A 13,210-nucleotide genomic window follows, 5' to 3' on the forward strand; every position below is an offset into this window, starting at 1 on the left:
CTAGAAGTAGGGGTGGGAAAGAGGAAAGGAGGAGGCCTATAGGTGAAGAGGTGGGGCATCAGGTGGGAGGAAGAAGAGGAAGAAAGAGGGAGGAGGAAGAAAGAGAAGGGGGAGTAAGAATGATGAAGTAAGGGAAGAGAGGAATAATAATTAGCATTTATATAAGCACTTTAAGGTTTCCCAAGTGTTTTACAAATATTTTACTTAATCCCCATGACATCCCTAGGAGGTAGGTGCTATTTATTATTTTTGTGTGTGTGTGAGGCAATTGGGGTTAAGTGACTTGCCCAGGGTCACACAGCTAGTAAGTGTTGAGTGTCTGATGATGGATTTGAACTCAGGTCCTCCTGAATCCAAGACCAGTGCTTTATCTACTGCACCACTTAGCTGCCCCTGGTGCTATTTATTATTACCCCCATTTTACAGAGGTGAATACTGAGGCTGAGAGAGGTGGCGACTTGCCCAGGATCACAGAGCAAGTATCTGAAATAAGATTTGAATGACTCCAAGGATTGAATGACCTAGACACCTCAGTTAGGATAAGGTAGACATAAGAGCAGTATTCCCCATCAGCCAACTGCCTGGTCTGAAACCGATTAGTGATGACTTCCTTTCCTAAGACAGTGACAGGATGTGAGATTTTATTGGGCAAAGAAGTCAAATTCAAATAAAAAGGGAGCCACTACATAATGATTTAGAAAAAATACACGTTTATTTTTTAATTAATACACCAACATATTAAAATCAGGTAAGAATTGCAGCAGCATAACCTGGTTCAGGCGGCACTTGGGAATGTTGTGGGTAGCATGCGGTCCTCCTGTTTGATAACTCCAGTACTGGGAAGCCAACTTCCTGTACCAAGTCAGATGAACTGTGTCTTGAAATTAAGCCTTGGAGAATTGCTGGGGCACTACATGACTTTCCCAAGGTCACACAGTCATTGTGTGTCAGAGGCCAGCTGTGTCTATTCCACTACACTACAACCTTATTAAGTAAACTCAGATCCCCAATTCCTTCTTTTGTTGTGACTCAGTTATTTTCTATCATATCTATGACCCCATTTGAGGTTTTCCTGGCAAAGATAACGGAGTGGTTTAGCCATTTCCTTCTTCAGTTCATTTTATAGATGAAGAAACTGAGGTAAATGGGGCAAAGTGACTTGTCCAGGGTCATACAGCTAGTAAGTGTCTGAGACCAGGTTTGAATTCATGAAGATGAGACTTCCTGACTCCAGGCCACTGCTCTATCCATGGCACCACCTAGCTGCCCCAACTTCCCTCTGCCTGACCACAAAGACAAATGGGGTCTCGGTTCAAGATCTCTTAGAGAACATAAAGGCAAAATATCACTCCTGGGACCTAGACCCAAATGAATGAGTTCTTCAGAAGTAACACAAATAAATCAGACCATATAAAGGAGAAACACAGAAATCCCTGCTTCATACAGTCCCTTAGGCATTAAAGGAGCATGCTATGATATAATAACTTCTCCTAAGATGGAGAAAAATAGCTGGGTCAGATACCCAGCATCGCGTTTTGGCTACACATGCCCTTAATAGACTGCTGGATGAAGACAGAGAGGAGCAGTCCCCCACCTGATTAGAATGTCCTTCACCTGCTTAGAATGCCTTTCACCTGCTTGATTTTCATGTTTCTCTTCCTTGCCCTTTGCATTTCCCCTCCCCTTTGCCCCCTCCTCCCCCCCTTTATGTTTTCTTCCTGGCTCCACGTTTGCCCTCCAACTTCTCTGTCTCCTTCAGACAGATCATCTTGTGGACGGAAGTGTGAAGGATGAGGCTTTCCCCAGGTGGCCACAATGTGTCTTCCCTCACCACACAACCTTGGCAGAGCACCAGGAAGTGAGTCGGCTGTGTATTGCTGACAGGATGAAAGGAGTTTCATCTCTAGTTGCCTCCTCTGTCCTGAACACTAGCCCCAAACTTCCCAAATCTGAATATTCCCAACTGCCCACAAGACATTCTACCTAGATGTACTACTGTCACCTCAGACTTGACATGCATTAAGCCCACTCCTCCTGTGTCCAGCGAGTAAGGTGCTTAATAAATACTTGTTGACCCCAGATTTCTCTAGTTCTATCAATGGCACCCCATTCCACCCATTGTTCAATATCCACAGCCTCAGTGTAACCTTTGACTCTCCTTCCCTATACAGTGACCAACGTTTTCTAGATCCTCCCTCTAGCTATGTGATACAACAGGTAGCCCTGGAGTTCACTTATTAGCTGTGTGACCCTGGGCAAGCCACTTAACTGGTGTCTGCCTCAGTTTCCTTATCTGTAAAATAGAGGTAATAATAGAACCTACCTCCCCCAGGGTTGTTGTGAGCATCAAATGAGATGATATTTGTAAAGTTCTTTACAAATCTTAAGGCACTACATAAATGATAGTTATGCACTTTATAGATGCTAGTAATAACTAGCATCTACATAGTGCTTTATTAAGAAATTAATAATATAATTATTAATTATTATTATTATTATTACATCAATCTTCTCCTATTGTGCTACCAATAATGCGTTAGGAGATCTCATTAGCATCTTCCTGGATAAATACACTGGGCCTTTGACCTTCCTGCCTCAAACCCTCTGCCCCATCCAATTCACTTGCTATACAGTTGCCAGATTAATATTCCACGTGAACAGATCTTGTCCTGTATGCTTCTGATTAAAACATTTCTCTGCCTTTTTATCACCACTCAAGGAAAGCTCAAATTTCTCTAACTGGTATTTAAGGCCTTTCACAATTGGATGCTACCCAGGGTGTGCTGGAACCAGCTTGAACCAGCTTAAGAGAGCCAATTGTGAAATTTTCAGAATGAGCATTAATACCAGTAAATGCTGCAGATCAGGGCTTGATTTATTGTCTTGTTGATTGTCTAAACTTTAAAAAGTAATAAATAAAATATGAATATTGCAGATTAGACTTAAAAGTATGTCACAGTCTATTTTTTTTGGAAAGCCAGTTATTAAGTGTGTACCAGCAGGGCCCAGATGGAATCCTATTTTATCTCATAGTACTTTCCTTCATTAGCCAGGGTAGACTCATATCTCTCTAACATGCCTTGTGTGAAGCAGCCTGATATAGAATAAAGAGGGTTGGTTTCAGGAAGGGTTCAAGTCCTATGACACTGTGCGACCCTTAGAAAGTTATATGATTTCCCAGGGCCTCAGCAACTTTTTGGAGAAAATTCAGGTTAAGTGACTTGCCCAAGGTCACACACCTAGTAAATGTCTGAGGCCAGATTTGAACTCAGGTTTTCCTGACTCCAAGACCAGTGCTTTATCCACATGCAGCCTAGCTGCTCTAAGAATATGTGTCAGGAGCAGCTAGGTGGTGCAGTGGATAGAGTACTTGCCCTGGAATCAGGAGGACCTGAGTTCAAATCCAGCCTCAGACACTTAACACTTACTATTTGTGTGACCCTGGGCAAGTCACTTAACCCCAATTGCCTCACCAAAAAAAAAAAAAAAAAGAATATGTGTTAAAGAAAGTGCCAACTTACATTGGTTGAGACTTTCTTTGGAGGAGTTCTATACCTGTAAAATTACAGATCTAGACCCCCACCTCCCCCAAAAAAGTCCTGTATCTGATTTTACATTTATGCTGTTTAGTCTAAGGTTGAAATGCCTCTCTCCTTGCCCTTTTCCTAACTACTGAATCCTATCCATCCTTTGAAGCCCAACCTACATGCCCCCTTCTCTATGAATCCTTCCTGAAGTAATGACCTTCCCTCTCTGACCTCATACATCACTTTGATTCTCTATTATGTACTTGTCATGTGTTATTAGATATTATAGCTATCTGTGTATGTGTCCATAAAATCTAGATTGTAAAATCTCTGAGATCAGACACCAGGATTTATTTAAAGTGGAGGTCTCTACCAGCCAGCAGCACAGTATCCTGCTCCCTGCAGGTGCTTAATATTAGACAATAGGTGTTTTCATTGAATTGAATTGAATTGAGGAATTAAGGAGGAGCAAGAGAGAAGTGAAGCTAGTGGAAGGAAGGATTTTGTTCTTTTAATTGAAGGTTGTTGTCCAGATTAAAGACCATTATGATGTCAAAATTGTGGCTTGATATTTGGCAGAGATTAATCATACTGATGCTGCTTCTTTTGCCTCCAAGGTGTGTGTGTATATGTATATGTATATGTATATGTATATGTATATGTATATGTATATGTATATGTATATGTATATGTATATGTATATGTATATGTGTATGTGTATGTGTATGTGTATGTGTATGCGTATGTGTATGCGTATGTGTATGCGTATGTGTATGCGTATGTGTATGCGTATGTGTATGCGTATGTGTATGCGTATGTATATGCGTATGTATATGCGTATGTATATGTGTATGTATATGTGTATTGTATGTATGTGTGTATGCGTATGCATATGCGTATGTATATGTGTGTATGCATGCATGTGTATTATATTTATATGCATGAATGTGTATTATATGTGTATGTGAATACATATTGTATATATATATATATACCCATATATATGTGTATGTATATCTATATCCATCCATCTATCTACTTATCCATCATAAAACCCCAAGTTTTTCTCTACTTATTTGATTGGTTGATTTATTCTTTAAAGAAAATTAAAAGCATTTACCCATCTCTTGCTTTCATTACTATTCCCATCCCTACCCAAACTCCCTTTGCTCTTACTTGTGGTTTAACCATGTTGGAGAAGTCTGACCTGTTTTCTTTATCACAGGAACGGGAAATGTACATCTATGTGGCTTGAAGGGAATTTGGCATGGCTTAGCAATTGTGAGGTATAAAATTGTTGACCATCATGCTGCTGTGGCCTATGGAAGCGGGCAGAGAGACTCACTAGGGACCTAGTCTAATAACTGGACCTCATCTCCATGTTGTACTGCTAAGATCAGATTCCCTTATGGGTCATTGTTTCAAAAGTCTGACAAGAAAACAGGCTGCCTTGGAGGTAGCGAGTTTCCTGTCACTGGAAGTGTTCCAAAGAGAACCTGTTATCTCTGGAAGAGTTGCTATAGAAGGGGTTGGTTCCATAGATCAAATGTGTTTGTTGTTTGTGTCCCTAGAGAAGGTGCTCATCTGAGGGCAGGAAACTCTGCGTCTACTCCTTGCAAGACCACGTGAATACCCGTCTCTGTCACTACCTGTGCGCCTTTAGTCTCTCCAGGCCTCAGTTTTCCTTGTCTGTAAAATGAGAGGGTTGGACCATATGGCCTCTGCCATCCCCCATTTTATGATCCAGTGCCCATTCTGGGCTGGAGGATTCGCAAAACCTATTCTAGACACTGAGCTTGTAGAGTTGTCCTCGACAGAGCCAGGGCCATCTGGAATTTGAAATGGAAGAACCAAAGACAAGGGAACAAGGAGGCAGGGGTTGGAGGGGAAAGGGGTTGGTGTAGACAAAGAGAAGAAATAAGAGCCAGGACCTGGGACTTCCCTCTGGAGACGGTTTCAAACCTCTTTCCCCAAACCATCCCCACCTCCACCTGACTCATAAATCATCCTGCTTCTTCCTCTCACACAGAACTGCACAAGCCTCCCCCCACTCATTGCCCCTAATATCTATCAGAGAAGAAGCCCTTATAGAGTCATTCCCAATGAGGCAAAGCAGTAAAACTGGTGTGTCTCCTTCTAGGAGGGATTTGCCTTTAAGACAGAATTACAGAAAGGAATGCTGAATCCAAAGGGATGCAGTACTAATAGGGAAATCCCCATGACAGGACCGGGGAAAATAACTTTGGGTTAGAGGGGCTTTCTTGTCACCCCTCCCATGCCAACTTCCGTAAGCATGAATAGTCTCAAACGTGGCAAGGATGGTAGGAACCCCTCCAGCTCCAGGAGCATGGGAGAACTCAATGGATGGTCTCAAAGTGGCCCAAAAAAGAGGAAGGGGCAGAGGTTAGCGGAAGAATGTTTCCACTGGGTGGCCTCTTACCTTCCTGAATAATGCAGTGCCAGGCTTTCTACCTCCTTCTTACCTCAGGTCAGGCCACACACCTCATTAACAGCTCACCAGGGCTGCTTCTCTGTCCTCCATCTGGTTAAATGAGCTCATTACAGAAAAGGTGATGTCTGGGGCAGCCGCTGCTCCATCCCCTTCTCCCCCGTCTCTACACTCTGACCTCTGAGGGCTTTAGCAAGAAGAGACCCCTTTAAAGAGCAACAGGAGCCAGAGGCCACTGGGCGTTTCTCCATGTGAAAAATAGCTTTGGAAACTCGGACCTCAGGGGACCCAAGGGGCTTACTTGGCTCTGTCCAGGACTCTATTTTTTATTCTGTTTATCCAGTTATTTTCTTCTATGCATTTTATCAGTCCTTGTCTCCTCTGGGTTTGTTCAATCTATGGTGGGGTGACAGGAGATGACACCTGGGGGGCCAGAGGAGATGACACAATCCCTCCCCCTGGCAGCTCCAAAGCCAGATCAGTTCCCTTGGCCAGCTGTCATCAGTACTGGAAGGAGGAGGCATGTCAGAAACAGGTTGGATGAGAAGGCTGCTGGGACCTCTCTGCTTAGACATTCAGTGATGGCTCAGATTCTGCCCCTGCCTTAAAAAGGGGCTCCTGCATCTGGAGCCTGGAGCTGGAAGCTGCAAGACACACGTGAAACAACACAAAACAGGGATGTGTGACCATGCATAGGTTGCCCGGAAACTGAGGAGGGAGAGAAGGCCAGGCCTGCGATTATCTGGGGCGGCTTTTTGGACGAGGGTATAGTTTTGGCTGACACTGGAAGGCTGTCTGGAAGGATGCTGGAGAGGATAAGGGAGGGGATTCATATGGACTGAGGAACCATGCCAGCAAATTTGCAGGTGTAGGAATGAGCTTGGAGTGGGGCTGGAGGTGTAGAGGACAGGAAGTAGGCTGGCAGAGGGTACATGTAAGAAGCATGGGAGAGAAGGGTGGAGGGGGTGGCCAGCTGTAGAAAAGATAAGTATCCAGTTGGAAAGTTTGAACTTGACTTGATGGGCAATGAAGGATTCTGGGAGGAAGATGAGAGAGAGAGAGAGAGAGACAGAGACAGAGAGAGAGACAGAGACAGAGACAGAGACACAGAGAAAGAGAGACAGAGAGACAGAGAGACAAAGAGAGACAGACACAGAGGGACAGACAGAGAGAGACAGTGAGAGACAGAGACACAAAGACAGAGAGACAGAGACAGAGAGGAAGAGATACAGTGGTGAAAGGGTGCTGCACTTGAAGTCAGGGGACCAGGCTTTAAATATCTTTCATGCTCATTAAATGTGTAACTTTGGACAAAATCTCAGATTCTTCCCCTCAAAATGAGGACTTGGACTCAATGCTATCTCAGGTCCAGAGAGTGGCAAAGGAAGGGAGGAGAAGAAAGAAAAAGCAGATGCAGAAAAAGAAAAGAAGGAGAAGAGAAAGGTGGGAGTGAAATTCAATGGCAGAAATGGCTCCCAGGGCACCCAGGGACGGACGCTGGCCCCTCACTGATGCCTGCCCAGGATATGAGGTGTGACATCCTCTTAAGTCTAGGGGGCATAGGTATCATCAGACTTCCTCAATGTTTCCCAATCTGCCCTTTCTAGACACTGGAAATGGCTCCCTTTTCAGTGGGTCTTCTTCAAGACGGTTCTCAGCCAATAAATCTTTCTGTTCTTTCCAAGGTTTTTTTCCTTCTTCTTTTTGAAAGTTTGACAAAAATCTCATCATCTCTTTTGAGAGATGATAAAGGAGAAGAAGCATCTTCTGCTTCCCCACTGCCCCCTCCCCCTTTCTACCCTATTTGTATTATATGCTTCCCTTGGCAGGGCAGCCAATACATGAAACTCAGGATCCATCAAGCAATATAATCAAAACAAGGGGAAAATGAATTCATTCCCTGGGCCTGGAACAATAACATGGATTCTAGTGCTGCCCCCCCACCCCAGAGGGGGGCTCAGATCAGGGACTCCGAAGACGGATGGCAGGTTTTGCAAATTAAAATAACAGGGGAACCACTCAATCGTACATCTTTCTTTTGACAGGTGCTCAGATATAATGAAAAGAAAAGAGAGAATGGAGGAAAATCTCACCACACTGCTGAATGAACAGCAAGGTTTAGAAATTGCTGGAATCCAGGCGGGGGTATGCTGGAGTCAGGTCCTCCAGCCTTAGGAGAGTCCATTGTTAAATTTTCAATGTGACCATTTTCTACCTTGACATTTATCAAATGCTACAAATCAAAGCTTAATTTATTGTTTTGTTGATTGTCTAAACAAGAAAGTGATCCAGAAAATGTTAATAATAAATGTTAGACTTGAAAGTGTATCATGTATACTTTTATTCCTGGAAATCTGATTATTAAATATTTACCAGCACACCCCTAAACCTAGAGCAGCACAGAGGCAAAAGCATAAAGAGGAATCAGATTGACCCTACAAACTTTCATTTGTCCTTTCCCTGCCTTCTAGACTTTGGTATTCTCATGTTTTTCTTCCTAATTCCTTTCTTTTGAAACCTGCTCTCAACTGAGCATCCTTTAGAAAAGTGCTAACAAACTCACACAGAGGTGGAAACAACTCCATCCATTCATTCATTCATTCATTCATTCATTCATTCATTCATTTATTCACTCATTCAACAAGCATTTATTAAGTGCTGACTACGTTCTAGACACTGTGCTAGCCACTAGGGATAAAAAGATAATAAAGTAGGGGTAGCTAGGTGGCACTGTGGATAGAGCACCAGCCCTGGAATCAGGAGGACCTGAGTTCAAATCCAGCCTCAGACACTTGACACTTAATAGCTGTGTGACCCTGGGCAAGTCACTTAACCCCAATTGCCACACACACACACACACACACACACACACACACACACACACACACACACACACAGAGATAATAAAGTAGCTTGCATTCAACAAATTCAACTGCTCTCTACCCAGTGGCCAATCTTCTTGTCATCTGGGACATTCCAAGGCTTAACCTCATAGAATGAAGTTTCCCTCTGCATGGAGGCAGGAGAATGCTTTCACTGTTACCTGATGTCCTTCCCAGTCCAGAACTCTTCGGTTCTGTTATTCTCTGATGAAACAATAATTTCCTTTTTTTTTTTCTGGGCCAGCATGAATAGAATCCATTCGGAAGGTTAATTCCTAGATAGAGCTACACTGAGGGGGATGATATAAAGAGATCAGTGTTAAAACCATCTGTCCAAAACCATTTTCTTCACAGGTCTATCATTGTGTCTGAAATTCTACAGTTAAATCTATATTATTTTGTTTTAAGTCCTTGTCCTCACTGAAATACCCACAATTCTGGGGAGTGTTGTAGGGAGGGGACTTTGAATTGGCTTATGGAATTTAGAGCTATAAGGAAAGCTAAAGATCATTCAGGGACCTCCCTCTTTATACAGATGAGGAAATTGAGGCTCGGCGAGAGTAAGTGACTCACCCAGGGTCACAATAGGTACACAGTACAACTGGGAGTTGAACCCTGGTCTTCTTACTACATACAGATCCAACATTCTTTCCAGTGGACCACACTGCCCATTATCCTTACCTCTCCCAGAGATTGAGGATATCGGATATTTCTTTGCTGGCAAGAAGAAACAGAGCAGCTAGAAGTAGAATGGGGAGGAATTGATAGGGCAAAACCAGCACAGAAATAGAGAATACCAGGAATGAATTCAAGACGTTAAATAGTTTTCATTTTCAAAATAGTATAGTAAGTACTTAAATACTTTCTGTATCCTTTATCAATTATTTATCATCTATATATCTATCAGCTATCACTTATATAGCATCTCTATGTATCTGGCTATCTATTACTTAGCAGTAACTCCACAACCTTCCTCTTAAAAGAACAAAGAAATATAGTAGGACAAAGCACATCAATGGATTGGCCATGTCTAGCAAAGTATGCCCCTTGTAACTTCTCTGATGTGAGGTGGAAGAGTGAGGAGAATGCTTCAGTATTACTATTCTGGTCACAATAGGTCACTGCACTGAACAGAATTCTTAAGTCTTACGATGTTGTTCTCCTTACGATCATTTTCACCAATGTGTGAGCCATCCTTCAAAGATTTTCCAGTTCTTTGAGAAATGTCTTAGCAATTCCCTGACCTCATTGTTCTTGGTTGGATAGAATCTCCCTCCCTTCCCTTTGATCCTTTCATTATACCTGAGGCTCTGTGAGAAGTCATGGTCTACCACTGGGTAGCTGAACGTCAAAAGTTAAGGGAAGACTTCAGCAACTAGACTCAAAAATGGAATGGTGCAGGATCTGGTGATACAGCGAGGGACTGGGAAGGAACCAAGGCTGAGCCCCCAAAATGTCATTACTTAAGATATAAATGGAAGCATGTGTGGAGGATACCAAAGCTGATGGAGTAACCAAGAACCCAATATTAAGAAGACCAAAGCTAGCCAAAGGACCAAGAGGGGAAGACAGGAATAAGGTTGTTGATAAGAGACAAGGCAAAGAACCAAGAACAAAGCCAAAAGCTGGTACCAAAGGAAGAGACTGGCTATACACAAGCATAGGGAAGCCTTTGTACACAATAACAGCAATTATTGTTCAATGAAGAATTGGGAATGACTTAGCTATTCTCAGCAATACAATGATACAAGACAATTGTGAAAGACTTATGATGAAAACTGCTATCCACCTCCGGAGAAAGAATTGATGGGAAGTAGGTGAATGCAGATCAAAGCATACTTTTTTAAATTTTATTTTCTTGGAGAATTTTTTTGGCCTGTGTTTTCTTTTGCAACATGGTTAATATGGAATTATGTTTTACATGACTGTACATGTATAATTGATATCTAGGGAGAGAGATGATTTGGAAGTCAATTTTTTAAAAAATGAAAGTTAAAAATTGTTTTGACAGTAATTTGAAAAAAATAAAATATAAAAATTTTCACATGAAAAGAAAATGTGTCTATGTGGCTCCCTTTTAACTGTAAAGCCATGTGCCCTTCTCACAGACTCTCTTGCCTCTTGAAAGAGCCAGCAAGCTGTGAATCAAGAATAATAATGACACTAGCTAATATTTATAGAGAGCTGTGAGGTTTTCAAAGTGTGTTGAGATGCTATCTCATCTGATCCTCACAACAACACTCTAAAGTAGGTAGCATCATCATTTTATAGATAAGGAAACTGAGACTGAGAGTTTATTGTCCAGGCTCACAGAGCTAGTTAGGCTAAAATATGATTTGAACTCAGATCTTCCAGTGCCCTGTCTACTATACTACCTAGTTGAATGGAGCATGGGCTAGCCTGGATGGGGAAGCTCTTCTATATTCATTGAAAGATGGAAAGATCTCTTCTCAGAATAATGCAGGCATTAAGAAATTTTGGGCAGCTAGGTGGCACAGTGGATAAAACACTGGCCCTGGATTTAGGAGGACCTGAGTTTAAATCTGGCCTCAGACACTTGACACTTACTAGCTGTGTGACCCTGGGCACACTTAACTCTTATTGCCCTGCAAAAAATCAACTTTCCGTGGTGTCTCTTTAAATCCCAACCTATTTGCCTCCCAACTCTGGCCCTGTGGTCCACTGGGTCACCAACATCAACTTGTGACCTCTTCCAGGCAGCCTACCACATTAGTTGGTGGAGGATAAGGGGCCAACAACAATGGCAAGTTGCATTATACTTAGACGACTTCTCAGATAATTATGCTTTCTTCAGGGTAAATATGACTGTAGACATAATTGAGCATCATTTTTCCTTCCCTGTCTCCTTTTCTGGGAATTCAGGTCTGTGATGATGGAATGAGATGTGTGACAGCTGCTGGTGCATGCAGAGGTGATGGAGGGATTGCTCGGAGAGGATGCGTTGGTATTAATTACCTACATCCCTGCTGAGATTCTTAACAAGATGACTTCTTCCGTGTGTTGCTGGTTGTGGGCCATACTTTAATTTCCAGACACGTTATCCTGGGTGTGTTTTTTTTTAAATACTAAATCAGTGGGAGGAAGGAATTTGCTTTTTCTGTTGATGCCAACATGTATTGGAATCAACAAGTGTGATGGCATGATGGCAAGAGGCAGATGTCAATGGGCAGGTTGGAGGAACCATCAGGAAGTCAGAAGGAGAACTCCAGCACCCCAAGTTCCTTCTCTCTCTCTCTCTCTCTCTCTCTCTCTCTCTCTCTCTCTCTCTCTCTCTCTCTCTCTCTCTCTCTCCCACACACACACACACACACACACACACACACACACACACACACCAAGGTATGTCTATAGTCAACTTGATACTCATGCCCTGAAGAAAAGAAAAGGGTCAGAGGCACAATCAATCAGCAAGCATTCATTAAGTACTAGATGTGTGCCAGGAACTGTGCTTGATGCCTGGGATACAAATTCAGAAGTGAAACACTCCCTGACCTCAAGGAGTTTTCATTCTTCTGGGCAAAGATAACATATAACTATACCTGTGACTTTTGATAAAGGGAGCTCTCCCTCTCACAAGAGGCTGCTGCTTTGGACTCACATAGAGAAGATTCAATCCTAGAGGGAACATAACCACAGATAGTGAGGGAGAGGGTCAGGTCATCATTTCCCTGTCTCATGTCTCAACCCCCATAATGTTCTTGGTAAAATTCTCTAAAACAAAGCTCACGTCTCACGTGTAGGGTCTCTACAGCTTCCCTTACAGGAAAGACAATATACAAAAGAGGGATAAGGTGTAATAGGGTGGCTAGTTGGCACAGTGGGTAGAGCTCTCAGCCTGGAGTTGGGAAGACCTGAATTCAAATCCAGTCTCAGACACAGCTATTGCTATGTGACCCTGGGCATGTCACTTCACCACTGACTGCCTTAGTTTCCTCATCTGTAAAATGGGGAAAGAAAATAACAGCACCTATCTTACAGGATCATTGTGAGAATAAAATGAGATAATATTTGTAAAGTGTTTCATACAAATGCTAGATGATTATTATTATTGTTATTATTATTATTTCTTCTACTGCAAAAGAAATACTTAAATCACAAAAGATTAATAAATTTAAACAAATTAGTAATACAAAACCTTGACCTTTCATTATTCTTTTTTTTGGGTGGGGCAATGAGGGTTAAGTGACTTGCCCAGGGTCACACAGCTAGTAGGTGTCAAGTGTCTGAGGCCAGATTTGAAATCAGGTCCTCCTGAATCTAGGGCCAGTGCTTTATGCACTGTGCCACCTAGCTTCCCCCTCATCATTTTTATATTCTTTCCAAAGATAAAG

The sequence above is a fragment of the Dromiciops gliroides genome, chromosome 2 (assembly GCF_019393635.1).
Source record: "Dromiciops gliroides isolate mDroGli1 chromosome 2, mDroGli1.pri, whole genome shotgun sequence".
Classification (NCBI taxonomy): Eukaryota; Metazoa; Chordata; class Mammalia; order Microbiotheria; family Microbiotheriidae; genus Dromiciops; species Dromiciops gliroides.